At 41.6% G+C, this 15990-nt stretch overlaps 1 long non-coding RNA gene across 2 annotated transcripts; it reads right to left on the minus strand.

Moving 5' to 3' along the window:
* Nucleotides 1-2408: 2408 nt before the first annotated feature.
* Nucleotides 2409-13526, minus strand: LOC128324696 (uncharacterized). 2 transcript variants are annotated; one of them, XR_008307042.1, is made up of 3 exons: nucleotides 13454-13520; nucleotides 12131-12307; nucleotides 2409-2837 (listed from the first exon to the last, which is right to left on the minus strand). It is a non-coding gene; the product is annotated as an uncharacterized LOC128324696 (long non-coding RNA). The 2 variants fall into 2 exon arrangements; XR_008307041.1 differs by lacking the exon at nucleotides 12131-12307 and having other exon boundaries at nucleotides 13454-13526.
* Between the last annotated feature and the right edge of the window lie 2464 nt (nucleotides 13527-15990).

The following is a 15990-nucleotide window of genomic DNA, read 5'->3' on the forward strand; positions in this document are numbered from 1 at the left end:
AGTCTCCCATTCAGATGCAACCAGGGCAGACTCTGCTTAGCTATGGGGACAAGTCATGCTTGCTACCACAAGACCAGCTCTCCTTTCCATGCCTATTCATAGGCATAGTCATTCTTGCATATCCACATGAAAATGAATGACACTGCCAGGCACAGCATGCATTATATCTGACTACACGGCTCTGGGAACAAAGTGAACGACCTTGGGAATCAGATGGTATATGCTTCCATTCTTCCTTTAAAAGGCAGAGGACTACAAAGAGAGAGAAGGATACTTGAGTATTTCTGAATCCTTCAGATGAATAACTAGTTCTACAGATGGTGTTAATGAGGGAGATTCGGTTTCTAAGGATTACTGGCAAGAGATGGGCTTCACCTCAAAAGAACCAGGAATAATGTCTTTGACAGAAACCTGATGAACCTGATGAAGAGGAATTTAAACAACATTCTGTGGGAATGGAGGAAAAAGCCTGAAAGTGAATAGAGATGTAAGTACTAAAAACAAAGACTTGGGTGCTGTAGGAAAAACTGAAGGAGTTGTGTGGTTGCCTAGCAAACCCCACAATAAAATTGCAACAGAGATATTGCAGCATAGAATTCATGATTTACAGAGGCTGTTCTCAGAAGCATCCAAGCCCAGGGATAGGCATCCAAGCCTGGCCTTAGCTGCCCATAAGAACCATTGAGATCCACATGGATCCCGGCGGTTCCACGATGCCAAACCCAGTGCCAAAGCTCTGCTCTTACCTGAGGTTAGGAGCACAAATGTGCCCTTAACCTGGCTACTGGGATCATGTCTTGCTTGCAGCTTGTGCTGACACAGAGACAGGCACCTGGAGTGCCCATCCCCTGGGGGAGCACCATGCTTGGTGCACTGTGGAATACTTGGAGGCCAGGATAATGAGCCTTAGCCTCTGTTGATCCATGCTGATGGGATGGGATAGTAATCTGTGCTGCTCCCAGCAGTGTGGATCATATGGGTGCACAGCTTGGACACTGCAGGGGCAAAGTATGATCCTCCGGGTGAAGGTAGGTTGAACCCTTTCCCCCCCACCACGTCAATCCACCCACCTGCCTGCACGGTCAAGTGAATAGCCCCAAAATGTCAATACACATAGTCTGGGAAATGAACAGCATGAGCATGAACCCCGAGAAAGTAAATACACAGAAGTAATATACAGTATAAATATACTTGATATGTATAACTGAGACTTGATGGAATGGCATTCAGAATGTAGCAACTGAAGGCTATAACTTGTTCAAAAAGTATAAGCACGACAGAAAGGGAGCAGTCTGTGTAAAACATGTGTACACCTGTGGAAAAATCCAATAAAGTGAACACAGTAGCCCAGTGGAGACCCTCTGGGTAAAAATAAATGGAGCAATTCATTGTATGTATGTATGTATGCATTTATTTATTGAATTTATATACCGCCTAGTATAAAAATCTCTAGGCGGTGTACAGAATCAAAACAACAATACAACACATTTAAAATTCATAAAAGATAAAAATTATTCATAATATTTCATTAAAAGATTCATAAAAAGATAAAAATTATAGATAAAAACACATTAAAAACATTAGAATTAAAAATATAAAAATCAAAACTCAATTGAAGGCCTTGGAAAACAAGTACATCTTTAGGGTCCTGCTAAAAGCAAACACAGAAGGAGATGCTCTTATTTCAGCAGGGAGCGTGTTCCAAAGCTAGTTGTAGTTGGAGCCTACTACAGACTGGTTCACCAGAGACAGGATGTGGATGATGCTTTCCTGAAAATAATTACAGATGTTCCAAGGAAGCAAGAATTCATAGTTTTAGGACACTACCCTGATATCTGATGGCAAACACCACTAGGTATCAAAGCTCCAAAAACACTTGACATTTCTCTTTCAGAAGATGGTGAAAGGAACAAGGGAACCAGCAATCTTTTACTTGAGCCAAAGTAAATATATTGGTCAATGAGCTGGGCAATAAGAATAAAGAAGTGGGAATGTTGGGGGAAAGTGACCACGTAATGTTAGAATTCCTGATATTATTGGAAGCTAAAGGTGAGGACACTCAAACATGTACTTTAGATGTCAGGAAAGCTGATTTTAATACGCTCAGAGAAGCATAGGTAGGATGCAACAGAAACTGTGCAATTGCTAAGTCAGCTGACTGATGATGCCCAGTCCTCCAGTGGACCAGTTTTCCAAGGACCTCTTACAATCTAATACCTCTTCTATGGTCAGATGTTTACTCTGAATATCAGGTGCTTTGATTGGATTGTCTCTGGGTTACCTATTTTACCCTTTTCTCATAGGCTGTCTTACCTGATCATGAGCTCCTTACATGACCAGTGTTATGTGGGGTTGGGGTTTCTCCGCAACCAGAGTGTTAGAGGGAGGAAAACACTGGAGGCCTGAAATAATGTTGACATTGTTGTATATTACTTTTATTAAGGCAAGGGTTACAAAAAGGTAAATATATTCAGCAAATAATAATAATGGCAAAAACCATAGTAGCAAGAACATAGACAAAAATATCCTGGTTCCAGATGGGGGCTTCTCCGCTTCAGCTATCCTAAAGGGTCTCCTTTATAGTCAAACTTCAAAGGAGGCATCTTCCTGGCATAATCTTCTCTTGATCACCCCTCTTCTGGACGTTGGGGTAAAATGACCTGCTTAGCATGTTGGAAAATCCCCTGGGGTTTCATCTGGGTCAGGTTGATCTCATGAGGTCAGTCTTTGGCTGCCTGCCATCTCAGGAGTCTCTTAGGACATGTATCTTTCCAGGAGATGAGTTCCCTTGCTTCTTTGGGGTGCAGATCTATTTTGTTCTGCCTTCAGCCAGTAACCTGTTCAATTCAGTTTAGTTTATTATGATCTTTGATTAGATTAACAAATTACAACTCAGACCCAGATTAAAAGAGCCTTAAGAGTAAATATTAATACAGATATATAAGAATACATATATAGAAGCTATTACATAAGAGTAAAATAAGATAAGATGAGACAACCTAAAAGACCTAAATTAACTGTTTCTAACACACCATGTGCGGTTCTTAATTGCAGCCGTACAAAACCTGACTACCTGCTGTGAAACATCAGTGTGAATGTCAGAAAGAAGAAAATGTATGTAAAACTCATCAGAGTTATTTGGATATCTTAAAACAAAAGGGGTAATATATCTAAAACGTAGATCACAATAGAAAGAGCAGTAAAGGAGCACATGGCCAACTGTCTCAACATCCCCATTCCCATGGAGGCACAATCTCTCCAAATAGAGGATTCTCCTGAACCTACCAGCCATTACCACAGAGGGCAGCACATCCAGCCGAGCCAATGTCAGGGCTCTTCTATGCACTGGGTATGTGGTTATACAAATATTTGGCTGGTTTTTGTAAAGATTTAACAGCTCCAAACCTTGCGTAGCTTGATGCCTGGCTTAGATCAACTTGGTGTTCCATATCAATGATACGCTGCTTGAGGATCACCTTGGCATTATCATAACCAATAAGGAGCAGATATCCCATCGATAAACCAAGTAATTTTAAATTTCTGGTGATTAGATACATCCAGTCAGAGGAACATTCATCCTTTAAAATTAATGGAGCTAGGCCAGAATGAAAATAGATCGGCTTCAAGCAAAAATTGAAGCTATAGGTACAGAAACAGGTCTCCAAACTTAACAGGCCTGCTTCTAAATGCAACTTTGCATTAGACACACAACAGGAGGTTGAAAAAAATAGTCCTAAGAGATTTAGATTAGACCATCTCAAGTGGTCAAAAGTCACTATATATAAATATGGGAGCCATAAAGAAGCTGTGGAATTACCTTTGAAAGACCTTAATGGCAGCTCGAACATTTCTACCCTCTAAGGAGAAGAAAAATCTCAAAATTGCAGTAGTTGATCTCTGTGCATGTGTTACAATGGAGTTGATTTGCTCTTTCCAGCCACCTGTCACCTGGAAGATGACCCCCAAGCCAGTAACCGGCTATTTCTCTAACTATGTCATGCATACTCTTTCCAAACACATATTGATCAATAGCAAAAGTAAACATTAGGCTACTGTGACATCTAATTTGAACTGTGTCATGCTTGAGCAAACATCCAGATTTCAGCAAATCTTATAGCTCTGATTCTTGAGGCCTAAAGCAAATCATTTCCATGACTATTATTGGGGTACAGATTTCCTAACCCCCTCTAAGACAACACCAGCTCTTAAGGATTTTCCCCAGATTTGTCTTGTCAGATATTCGCACTATGTCAGATATATATTACCAGTGGTTTCTTGTTCTTCCTATGCCCATGTGGCAGTTCCCTTTGGTTCTAGCTCTCCTGTGGCTATATAGGGAGCAAGACCTGATTTCCTGGATGATGACTACCCCCAAACAGTATTGAGACATGGCTGAGCAACAGCTGACTTTGAGGCTGTACACAAAAGCTGTGTGTAGAGCCTGGGAGGGTTCAGTGGGGTGAGTGGGCTTAGCCTACTTTCCCCAAAGACGATCAGTCCTGCAGCCCTGGGTGGACGGATCAGTGTGGGGATCGGGGCAGTCCAGCCCCCGGAAGTCCCAGGATGCCCTGCGTGAGCACGTGGGGCATTCTGGGGGGACCCCCGATATCCAGAGGCTGCTTGTAGCCTCCTGGTTGGGAGTCTACTAGTGTGTTGTCACGTGCTGTGGCAGCACATGATTTTTTAAAAAAAGGTTAAGGAAGTGCTCACTCTGTTAACCTCATTTAAGGGGAGAGGGAATTAGGCGGACTAGCTGCCTTGGAACCACTGGGCTCGCCCGCAAGCCTGGTGGTTCCAATGATCACTAGAAAGTGGGCTAAACTCCCTTAGCCCACTTTCTAGTGATCATGGAAATAGGTTCTTTATGTTTTATGAAAGAGCATAGTGAAAGGGTGAAATGGTAGAGGCTTTATAAGTGTGGCCAAGCTGCAGCTTCTATCAGTTCAGATCAATACTTAATTTTAATATAAAATAGCACCACTCAACTTCTAATGTCTTCCCCCCCTTTGTTGCTTAGGAGAATGGGGGTTGGGGGCTGTGAAGACCATCACTACTTCTATGCAACAGAAGGAAAGACAATAAGAGATGTGGAGAAATAGTTGAAAAACATTATTTAAAATGTCTCCTTGGGAGAAACCCTGAAATTCCAGAATTTACACTTTGAAGAAATTTCTCCACAGCAAGGACAAATACAGATGAATAGCCCAGACTTGTAGGGACAATGTCAGGAAAGCTAAACCTCAGAATGAGCTGGGGCTGGCTGAGAGCAACAAAAGGGATATGCTCAAAGTAAGAGAAAGAAATGATAGCCCCATTGCTCAGTAAGGATGGTGAAGTGTTCAAAGTGACAAAGAGAAGGTGGAAATGTTCAACTTCTATTTTGCCTCAGTCTTCTCCAAAACGGGGAACACATGCAACCTCATAAAAGCAGTGTGATTAGCGAAGGGTCTGAGCTGCAGCTCAAGATTCATAAGGAGTTGTTCAGTAAACACCTACATGAGTGTAACTGTTCAGGACCAAATAAGTTGCACCAAAATAACTTGGTGATGTATTCTCAGAAATTCTGCCTATCATCTGTGAGAATGCCTGTAGAATGGGTAATATGCTACAAGACAGGAGACAGGCTAATGATGTCCAGATCTTCAAAAGGGGTGAAAGAAATATTGGTGGGGTTCAGATGTAATGGTGCTACTAGAGCTTCTTGCTTCTCTGGGAGTGTCCCTCCATCCTGGCATGAGCTTCTACTTTTGTTCTAGGTTTCCATTTGTCAAGACTGGTTATGTTGTCCAAACTCACTAATCACAGCATGTCCTGCCCTGTTACCATCAAGAAACCTGGCCCCTGCCACTTACTTGAACTCTTACTTACAGATTTTGGATTCCCTGAAGAATCCAAGATTTGTGGGCTCGGGCAACACAACTAATCTTATCATATCATATCATATCATAGCCTGCAATGGAAGTAGAGGCTCACATGGGAATGTGAGGGGAGCCCATGCCGTCATTATGTCAAAATCCAGCCATTATGCCTCTGGAGGGTCACTTGCAGCATCACAAAACTGTGAAATGAGTCCCTTCTTGAGATTTCCCATGTTCTCTCTCTTCTTGTTTTTTAGTGTTTTAAAAAGACTAATTTACTAGTATTGTTATTTCAGCAAACTTTTAAATACTTTTTAAATAGTAACATCATTACTATTACCCTCGCCCCTTGCCAGTACCCTTCACAGCTGGCTTTTCCTCATTTGAGCTCAACCTGCAGAACTGGATTTTCCAGTGCTCTCCTGCAGGGAAATATGTACATTTGTTTACAGCACAACAGAGGCTCTATCAATCTGTTTCAGTCAATCTTAAAGTGTTAAACAACACCTCTGTGCATCGTGGTATATAAAATAAGTGGGAAAGCTAGTAGCAAGATACTAAATTCTGATTCTTCTGCTGGTGATAGGATTATTGTCAACTGGCTTCCATGGAGTTCAGATTTTAGGCTGGGATTTTGACCAGTGAGTCATGTCAAAGGGGTGCAATGAAATACAAATGTACTCAGCAAGATTTTAAAAAAATACAAAAGAAGCTGCTCCTTTTCTTAGTTGCTGAATTACATAATCAACACTTGTCCACTGGTGAAAAGAAGACAATTGTTGTTTTCCTCTGAAACATTCAACCTATTATTTGTTGCCTGGGCATAACTGTGACTTACAAATAAGAGGTTGCTGTTTGTGGGAGGCAGAAATAATGCCCCACATCCAGATGCCCAACTGGTACTCAAATGTGTGCATCTCCATGTACCTAGCTCTCTTATGGGTATTGTGGGGTCACCATTCATCTCAGGGAACCAACCTTATCCATGTGTTTAATGTGTGATTAGACCAGCTCTCTCCATTGAAATGAATGGGGAGTTATTTTGCTCTGAGTGTGGCAGCTGTGTGCGTATGTTGGAACCTGGAGCCTGGTTGGTTCCTGATGTTTTAAGTGGGAGAAGCAACTGGGCTGCCCCTAAATTAGGGCATGTTGAGCAAGCCTAATATTCTTCCTTAGAGCATGAATGAGGAAATAACTACGGCAGCATTCAAACAAAATGGGAAACTGTGGGTCCAACAGATCCGTGGTTTCTACCATTCCCCCTGGCATGGGATCATCAGATCCCAGATGATTTTTAAAAATTTATTTATTAGAGACATTTAATATACCGCCCAGTCCAAAGACTCTGAGTGGTGTACAACAACAGGCAAACAGGCAACATTAAAAATTACATTACATTAATAATTAAAAATTATTAAAGAACTAAAGTAACTACCAAAAAACAGAAAAATGAACTACAAGGCAAAGGCCTGGCGAAAAAGAAAAGTCTTCAATAGTGATTTGAAGATTGGTAAGGAAGGTGCAAGCCGGATCTGCAGGGGGATAGAGTTCCAAAGGAGCGGGGCAGCAACCAAAAAGGCCCTTTCATGGGTCCTAGAGCCCCGAACATCTCGGAAATCAGGGACCGACAGAAGGGCCATCTGAGCTCATCTAACCGGATGGGATGTAACTGGATGGGAGAGGCGGGTCTGTAGGTAGACAGGCACCAGGACCCGCAAAGCTTTAAAGCACAGAACCAGGACCTTAAATTGAGCTCAGAAGTGAATAGGTAACCAGTGCAATGACTGTAGGAGAGGTGTTACCCTGTCATATTTTCTGGCACCCATGAGTAGATGAGCCGCTGCATTCTGGACACGCTGCAGCTTCCCGAACGTCCTCAATAGTCTAAATGGGAGATAACAAGGGCATGGGTCACTGTCATTAATGCCTGCCAATCAAGGTAAGGGCATAATTGGCGAACCAGATGAAGCTGGGCAAAAGCACTTCTGGCCAAAGCTTCCACCTACTGCTCAAGCAGGAGGCGCGAGTCCAAAATGACCCCCAAATCATGAACAAGTTCTTTTGAGGGCAGCGCCACCCCATCTAAAACAAGGTTCACATCCAGCTGTTAGCCATTGCACCCCCAGGCCCCCCATAAAGACAAGACATGCTTAGTTGGAGAAAATAAGGGCCACTTTTTATTATTGTACAGAGGTAACAACACCTGCAATGGGGTCCCAATTAACTAGAGTATAGGTACTCCTCTCGCAAGCACAGTGTATTGATGAAATCTCACCCCAAACTGGGAAATGCCTTGACCCAGTGGCTTCATATAGATGTTTAAAAGGACAGGAGCAAGAACTGAACCCTGGGGAACTCCATAAAAGAGTGGCCATGGGTCAGAGCATCTGTCCTCAATGAATACCAACTGGACACGCCCGCTAAGGTAAGAACAGAACCACTGTAAAACAGTGCCCCCGATACCTAACCCACGCAGGTGGTCGAGAAGGATAGCTTGATCGATAGTGTCAATTGTCTGATCTGGAGTCTGAGACTCTTAGAAGGGGGTGGGAACTGGCTGTGTGGACTTCCTCCATCTACTGATGGCCAGCTATGGCATCCAACCAGATACCAACCAGAAAGCCAGCGTGGTGTAGTGGTTAGAGTGCTGGACTAGGACTGGGGAGACCTGAGTTCAAATCCCGATTCAGCCATGAAACTAGCTGGGTGACTCTGGGCAGTCACTTCTCTCTCAGCCTAACCTACTTCACAGGGTTGTTGTGAAAGAGAAACTCAAGTATGTAGTACACCGCTCTGGGCTCTTTGGAGGAAGAGTGGGATATAAATGTAATAACAACAACAACAACAACAACAACAACCCCCAGTGAGGCACTACCTTGGCGTGGTTGTGGGGCTTGTGTGCTCTGAGGAAGGTGAGAGGTATGCCAGAGGTCCAACCATACTGGACAGGTCTCACCAGAGGAGCCAGACAAAGAGTGCCTCTCCCATCAACAATATGGTGAGACGTAACTTTAATAAATCTATACCGGATCGGTCATCGCCCGGGTCAACAAGGACCACGCCAGGTGCTATAGTCCCTGGACATCTGGTGGCAAGTGAGCAACAGGACTTAGGATCTTCAGTTGAGCAACCAGGGCTGGAGACAGCAAAGTTACTGGAAGAAACGTCACTTAACCCAAAAAAATATACGAAAAATGCCAACAAGGAAATAATGATTTGCTATTACAAGTCTAGTCCAACTAGAAGAGGTTATTTAAAAAGAATGTACCAAATTTAGAAAGAGAAGCATCCAGATACAGAAATAACAGAACAAAGGCTAGCAGACCAGAGAAGATACATAATAAGAAATAAAGTATTCACAGGAGTTGAGCTGGAAGAACTGCAAAGAGCAACACAGGCTCAAGATATGGAAGAAGAGTTACCACCAATTGAAGAAGTTGCTCAGGCGCAGGTGGAGGAGGTGTTGAAAATCGAGGATGCCACTGTTACTGAACTGTTTCAAAATCAAAACCAGGCAACCACCCCTTTGCCTTCACCTCAAAAACCCAAATGCCATTTAACAGAAAAGCAACAAGAACTAAAGCAAAAAATAACTGAGCACATGAACCAAACAACCACCAGGGTTCAACTTCCAGCTCTAAAAACAGTTGCCAAAAAACAACTCGCTCAGGCATTAAAAGATGTCAATGCTGCACTTGCAGAGATAACAACCAATAATTTGCAAGAAAAAAACCAACTAATGTACAGTGCAGCAACAATAACAACACAAGAGCTCGGATATAAGATCAGTGGACCTGTAAAAAAAGAAAGTAGTACATCACCTAAATGGAAGATTAGATTAGAAAATAAAATCTCCAGGCTTAGATCAGATGCTAGTAAATTGAAAGATATGAAAGACAAGAAGCTGAAGAATGAAAACACCAAACAGTATCTGATCCAAAAATACCACCTAGATTCAAGGAAAATTAGAGAAGTCCTAGAAATAATAAAGCAGCAAATAACCAGTCTAAGTGTTGCATGGATTGACTACAAGAAAGCCTTCGATTCATTGCCTCACACATGGATACTAAAATGTTTAGAAACAACTGGTGTCAGCAAAAACATTCAGATATTTATAAAAAAAAGCAATGAGCATGTGGAGTACACAGTTAACAATAAATGGCGAGACACTTGGACAGGTTAGCATTAGAAGAGGCATTTTCCAAGGGGACTCACTATCCCCTCTGTTGTTTGTAATCGCCATGACCTCACTTTCACAAATACTAAACAAAACAGGCCTCGGATACCAAACATCTAAAACATCAAGTAAAATCAACCATCTGTTATACATGGATGGTCTGAAGTTGTATGGAAAGTCCCAGTCAGAAATTGAATCACTGTTAAGAACTGTCCGTATATTCAGTAGCGATATAGCAATGGAGTTTGGACTAGACAAGTGTGCTGCATTAATAATGAACAGAGGGAAAATAACAAAAACAGAAGGAATAGAACTGCCAAATGGAAGCAAGATCAAGAACCTGGAAGAGAAAGAACATTACAAATACTTGGGCATTCTCCAGGCTGATAACATCGCACACACTGAAGTTAAAAGAAAAATTGGAAGTGAATACATCAGGAGAGTTAGAAAAATCCTAAAGTCCAAACTCAATGGCGGGAACACCATACAAGCCATAAACACCTGGGCTATACCTGTTATCAGATACACTGCAGGGATAATAGACTGGACCCAGGCAGAGCTAGAGACGCTAGATCGTAAGACCAGGAAAATCATGACCATCGATCATGCTCTGCACCCCCGCAGTGATGTCGATAGGCTATACCTCCTTCGCAGCTCAGGTGGAAGAGGAATGTTGCAAGTCCATCAAACAGTAGAGGAGGAGAAAAGAGGCCTTGAAGAATATATAAAGGACAGTGAAGAAGATGCACTTAAAATGGTCAAGAACGAGAAACTATTCAACACCAATGAAAGAAAGCAGGCCTACAAGAAAGAACAAGTCAAGAGCCGAGCAGAAAAATGGAGAAATAAGCCCCTGCATGATCAATATTTGTACAATATAAGTGGAAAACAGACATCACCAAGACCTGGCAATGGCTTAAGAATGGCAACTTGAAGAAAGAAACAGAGGGTTTAATACTGGCTGCACAAGAACAGGCACTAAGAACAAATGCAATAAGAGCAAAGGTCAAAAAGTCAACAACAAACAGCAAGTGCCACCTTTGTAAAGAAGCAGATGAAACAGTGGACCACCTAATCAGCTGTTGTAAAAAGATTGCACAGACTGACTACAAACAAAGGCATGACAAGGTAGCAGGGATGATACACTGGAACATCTGCAAAAAATACAAGCTACCTGTAGCCAAAAATTGGTGGGACCATCAAATTGAAAAAGTGGTAGAAAATGAAGATGTAAAAATATTATGGGACTTCCGACTACAAACAGACAAACATCTGCCACACAGTACACCAGATATAACTGTAGTTGAGAAGAAAGAAAAACAAGTTAAAATAATCTACATAGCAATACCAGGGGATAGCAGAATAGAAGAAAAAGAAATAGAAAAAAATCACAAAATACAAAGATCTACAAATTGAAATTGAAAGACTGTGGAAGAAAAAGACCCAAATAATCCCAGTGGTAATTGGCGCCCTCGGTGCAGTTCCAAAAGACCTTGAAGAGCACCTCAGCACCACAGGGGCCACAGAAATCACAATCAGCCAATTACAAAAAGCAGCTTTACTGGGAACAGCCTATATTCTGCGACAATATCTATAACAACATTGACAATAAAATTCTGGCATCCCAGGTCATTGGAAAGGACTTGATGTCTGGATAAAACAAACCAGTCAATAACGCCTGTCTGACTGTGTAAACAAGAAATAATAATAATAATGATATGGAGAAAGGAAGCAGCTTCTTAACCTCAGCTCCGGTTAGAAACAGCAGCAGCCTTCAGATGACACATTGCCACTTTCTAACCGGAGTTATTGCCCATAAAACCAAAGAGCAACCAAGAGTGACAATTCAGGCTTGTGATCTGAAATCCCAAGTTGCTTTTCGGATGAAACTGAGGGTTCCCGAATTCGAATGACTGGAAACCCAATCCTCTGGTCTGGTTGCCAATATGTTTCACCGGTAACACATGTTAAGATCCTGTAGTGTAAACAGTGGGCAATTGGCAGCATAGAAGCAGTGAGTAGGTAAAGGGGTCAGACCAACCTAGCTCTTCCACCATGATTTCCCCTCCAGTTTTCCCTCAGTCATTAACCTTACCTGGAGTGTGAAAATTTAGCTGGGGCCACAGTTGCAGAGTGCGCGAAGTCAGAGAAGAAAAATCTGAGCATTCCTCTGCCCACTCTTCTGCCGCAAATTGCTCTTCCATGTTACAGAGCAGTCCTCTATAACACATGGTGTATAATTTCATCCTGAAGTGTTAGGTGTTCTTTACAACTGAAGTTGAAGAAGATCAATATTCTAAGGGCATCAGCAGGGGCCTATCCTGACTACATTTCCCAAAAGTCCCACCTCTGAAGCCACCAGAATACATATGAAGGCTCTCTGAGGTGACTTTGCTGTTATCAGTTTATTTATTTATCTATCAAACGGTTTTCTGTGTGCAGGACTATATGTACTGCAGAAGAGCAATTAGTAACACAGTTGCCTGGCAGGTTGGCTACCACTGCCTTAGAGTGGACCTCCCCAAACCATCATCCCTGGGCATAAGAGATGAAACATAAGGCCTAAATTGTGGTTTACAACAATGATTAGTCCTAAATAATTTTGAGCATATTGTGAAAAGAGGCTGTTACAGAAGATGTGCTGTGCTGTGTGTGGGTATGTTGTATTAATGTCATCCTATCTCCTATTGTGTCACAATTCTTCATTCTATGACACACTATTATTTCTCAAGATTTTAAAGTACTCCGTTGACTTGAACTTCTCAGTCACTCGCCACTTCTTGTTAACAAAAGAAGGACTTAACCACAACCAAGGAATTAAAAGACAAGTCCTCTAGAACAGTTTGAAGTGCAAAAATTGAAACATTTCCACTTTTTATAATGTCACTCAGGACTCCATGCTGAGTGCCTTGCCTCTTTCTGTCTGACAGGTTACATCTGATCGTGACAGGTTTGTTATGAAAAGCCTCTCTCTCATTTTTAAAAAAGAACGTATTTCATTACAATTTCATTTCTAGTGGTGTTTTCCCCCTGATATAATTCAGAAATTTCACTGAAATAATTTGGAAATTATTATCCATCTTTTCCCACAGCCAGCTCACCAGGCCCAGGTTGCAGCCCTGCTGGCAGGGCCCAGCAAACATAGGCCTACCCTCCCCTAGCTAATAAATATGTCACTTAAAGAAGTATTTATTTTATTTACAGTCTAAAATGTGGTTAATACATACAATAAAATCAACATTAATTGTTTTAAATATTGATTTAATGATTTAAAATTATTATTTTTTGTTTTAAAATTGCCCTTTGCCCTCACACAGCAAGTCACGGTTGGTTTTGGCCCACTGGGGCATTTGAGTTGTGCACCCCTAAGAGATGACATTATTCAAATTCAATATGCAAAAAAATATGAGTCCCAAACCTGGAGTCTTAAGTGATACAATGCAGTCCACTCTCCCAACTCATTCTGCTGCATGCATGTTCCCACCATAGAATACTATTGCTTTGGAATATTCCAAAGCAAGTTGTTACCAGGTAACAATTGTTACCAGGTAACAATCTCTGGAGCATTCCACACCTCCTCTACCCACCAGAGTACATATGGGGGCAGGTTCCAAGGCTGCACTGTTGGCCATATCATCTTCTCTCCTTCCTATGGCTACTGCCATCTTTCACTAATGGAAAAGTGAAATCTGATATCCCCAGCTGAAATTAAGCCTCATTAGAAAGATTCCAAGGTTATTGTAAGCATCTAGTGATCACACAGCTAGCAACAGCACACCTTCTCACCTCCTTAATTAATACATTATTAAAGAGGGCATGGGCAATAAAAATGGAATTAAATTAAAAGATATACAACAGGCTCTGTTGTTGACCTAGGAATTATGCTTCCTAAATAAATATTGTGTTTGTAATTTTTGGATACTATTAAATATAGCCATAATTACTTGCTAACAAAATCTAATTAGATGTATGAATTAAACATTTGCACATAATGAAGCACTTCTACATTTCTCATCCACAGGGCAAAATGTTACCTGAGTACAGTAAATGTAAACACTGACTATTTTTATTTTTTGGAATCAGATATTATCGACTATAATAGGAACATAGAAAGCTGCCTTATACTAAGTAAGACCACTGGTCCATCTAGCTCAGTATTGCCTACACAGACTGGCAGTGGCTCTCCAAGGTTTCAGGCAGGGGTCTCTCCCAGCCTTACCTGCAGATGCCAGGGATTGAACCTGGGACCTTCTGTATGCAAGCAGATGCTTTGTCACTGAAAGGGGAATACCTTATAGCAGACAGTGCTCATGTGTAGTCACCCATGCATATGTAAACCATGGTGAGAGAGGCTCGGTTTTTGAGCAGGCAGGACAGGGCCTTCTTAGTCATTGCCCCCAGGCATTGGAATGCTCTCCTGACTGGCATCTACTCCTCAATCTCCTTGACAGTTTTTAGGAAAAAAACTAAAGACATGGCTTTTCACCCAGGCTTTTAAACAAAAGCATTGTTTTTACTGCTGCTGCTTTGTTTTTGTTTTTGATGTATTATGGTTTCTAATGTGTTATTACATTTTAAAGAAGATATAATATTTTTATATTTATATGATTTGTATTTTAATTATGCATTGTTTTAATCATACTGTAAACTGCTTTGAGATTATTTTGATGAAAAGTGGTATATAAATCAAACAATAAACAAACCAACAAACCAAGTGGATAACTGGCAAAATTAATGCTCGCTACTGCAGGACTGGCTTGATAAATCAATAGGGATGCATCTGAAATTTTCAAAACTAATTTAAAAGGACATCTTTTTCTCTATGAGCCCCATCACCCATTGAAATAATCTGGAGAGGTATGTCCGCAATTACCACCAGCTTGTCTGGTGGTATTCAAGGATGGGCCTTTCTGTTGCCACCCTGAGACTTAGGAATGCATTCCATGCTGAAATAAGAGCCTCCCTGTCTCTAACAGCCTTTTTAATGTCTTTAATGACACATTTATTCACCCAAGCATTTGATGATGATGATGAAGAAGAAGTTCTCTTAAATACCAGCCTTTTCTTGATCTGCTAGCTTTCTACTTGCAGGCAAAGCTTTTTGTTTTTTGTTTTTTTCAATGGAAGCCTTCTTGATGGTATCTGTTGCCTGGAAGTTTTTCACACCTGTCTTTTAGTTCGCATCTTTACGGGAATTGAGGTGTGCATTCACTTATCAGCCAAATTTACCCTGAAGTCCCTGCGAGCCACCTGGACGCACTTCACACACAATTCAGGTTTTTGTATCACACATTAGAGCGTAACCCGATTTATATCCAGGGTAAAAAAAATCCACCTTTTGTGTCTGATTTTTGGGGCAACTTCGAACTCGCATTGAAGCCTTGCAGAAAACCCACGGTAAAGCCTGCTGTCTGGGAAAGCTCCTGCACATCTGGAATCTGCCACCTCTTGAGTGCAGATTATCTGCTGTCTGAAGTCATCACCCCTTTGCCAGCCCTGGCTGCTGGTTTTATAGTTGCTCTTTGCTCTAATACTGGTAATTCCCATTGATTCCCTAATGTGATAACCACATATGCTGTTTGCTCCCTTCCCTTGCACAAACAGATCCTTGGAGGAAACAAACATAAGGACACTTATGGGGGTCAGAGTACACATTAGAGTAAGCACATGATTGGTTGCATGTCCTGTCCTTGCCCCCCAAATAAAGGAGCTGTGGGGAATTATCTTGAATGATACCATGGTGGGGACAGTGTGTTAAACACCCCCTCCATGTTGTGTTCCTAATCCAGATTGGCCACTGCATAGCTACTATTGGGGTGGGGGAACCGAAAGGAAATGTCCCACACTGTTTTGGAAAGACTTCTGCAAATGATGATGGTGATTTGTTCAACCCAATATTTCTGTCTAAGCTTGTTTGTAAAGAGAGATTTTAGAGACAGAGTTTCTTGAATAATT

Source organism: Hemicordylus capensis, chromosome 4, assembly GCF_027244095.1.
Source record: "Hemicordylus capensis ecotype Gifberg chromosome 4, rHemCap1.1.pri, whole genome shotgun sequence".
Classification (NCBI taxonomy): Eukaryota; Metazoa; Chordata; class Lepidosauria; order Squamata; family Cordylidae; genus Hemicordylus; species Hemicordylus capensis.